Below are 1,436 nucleotides of genomic sequence, written 5' to 3' on the forward strand. Positions count from 1 at the left end.
TGTCTATCCAGCTTTTGTTGCTGCAATCTCTTAGGAAAAGGTGGTGGAGGATAGAGCTGTTTCTCCCCTGTATTAGCCTCAGGCAGAGTGTGTTCAACAATAGTCTTCCTTGGTTCCGCCGCTTTCTCCTTTTGCTTAAATCCTTCATCTGTAACTTCAGCTTCGACTTCTTTTGCCTTTTCAACATCAGCTACTTTTCCAGACCTTAAGGTAATAGCCTTGACTTGCTCTTTAGCTTCCTTCCTGCCTGGTACTTCCGTGTCACTGGGAAGAGTGCCAGGTTGACGATTGAGCACTGCATTGGCTAATTGACCGATTTGATTTTCCAAGGTCTTGATAGAAACCGCCTGACTCTTGCACAACAGCTTAAGTTCCTCAAAATCAGCACTAGTAGGTGCAGCTGCACTTCCTTGTTGAGGATATGATTGCCTTGTAGCATACTGCTGTGGTTGCTGGAATCCAGGTGGGTTAAACTGTTTACTCACTCCTTGCTGATATGGTGGCTGAATAACATTCTGATTATTCCCCCAGCTGAAATTTGGATGATTTCTGTTGTTAGGATGATAGGTCGCTGGCACAGGCTGCTGTTGTCGCTGATAATTATTCACATACTGAAAAGATTCGTTGACAAGAGAACACTGATCCGTAGCATGAGAACCTGCACAAAGCTCACAAACCATAGCTATTTGATTAACTCCATACGTAGCCAAAGAATCAACCTTCATTGATAGCGCTTGGAGCTGGGCTGCAATAGCGGTGGCTGCATCAACATCCAGAATACCTGCTACCTTGCCTGATGTCATCCTCTGAGTTGGGTTCTGATGCTCATTTGCAGCCATCGTCTCGATAAGATTGTACGCCTCAGTATAGCTTTTAGCCCATAAGGCGCCTCCAGCTGCTGCATCGAGCATGGGCCGAGATTGGGCCCCCAAACCATTATAAAAACCAGTGATTACCATCCAATCCGGCATTCCATGATGTGGACATTTTCTCAACATTTCCTTGTAGCGTTCCCAAGCCTCGCACATAGATTCTGTAGGTTGCTGCGCAAACTGAGTAAGAGCACTCCTCATAGCAGCAGTCTTTGCCATTGGATAAAACTTCACCAGAAACTTTTGCGCAAGATCTTGCCACGTAGTGATTGACCCAGCTGGTTCAGAATGTAACCAGTCTTTAGCCTTATCCCTTAGTGAGAATGGGAAGAGCCTCAACTTGATAGCCTCATCAGTCACGCCATTATACTTAAAAGTGCTGCAGATCTCGACAAAATTCCTTATGTGCATGTTGGGGTCTTTAGTTGCCGCTCCTCCAAAAGAAACAGAATTCTGCACCATCTGAATAGTGCCCGACTTGATTTCAAAGGTGTTAGCTTGAATAGCTGGATGAAGGATGCTTGACTGAATGTCATCAATTTTAGGCCGAGAAAAATCCATAAG

At 45.1% G+C, this 1,436-nt stretch overlaps 1 non-coding gene across 1 annotated transcript; it reads left to right on the plus strand.

Annotated features, from left to right (window-relative positions):
- The first annotated feature begins 969 nt into the window (after positions 1–969).
- On the plus strand, positions 970–1,076 carry LOC141709559 (small nucleolar RNA R71). Its single transcript, XR_012570128.1, has one exon. It is a non-coding gene; the product is annotated as a small nucleolar RNA R71 (small nucleolar RNA).
- Positions 1,077–1,436: the final 360 nt, after the last annotated feature.

Source organism: Apium graveolens, chromosome 2, assembly GCF_009905375.1.
Source record: "Apium graveolens cultivar Ventura chromosome 2, ASM990537v1, whole genome shotgun sequence".
NCBI classification, from domain to species: Eukaryota; Viridiplantae; Streptophyta; class Magnoliopsida; order Apiales; family Apiaceae; genus Apium; species Apium graveolens.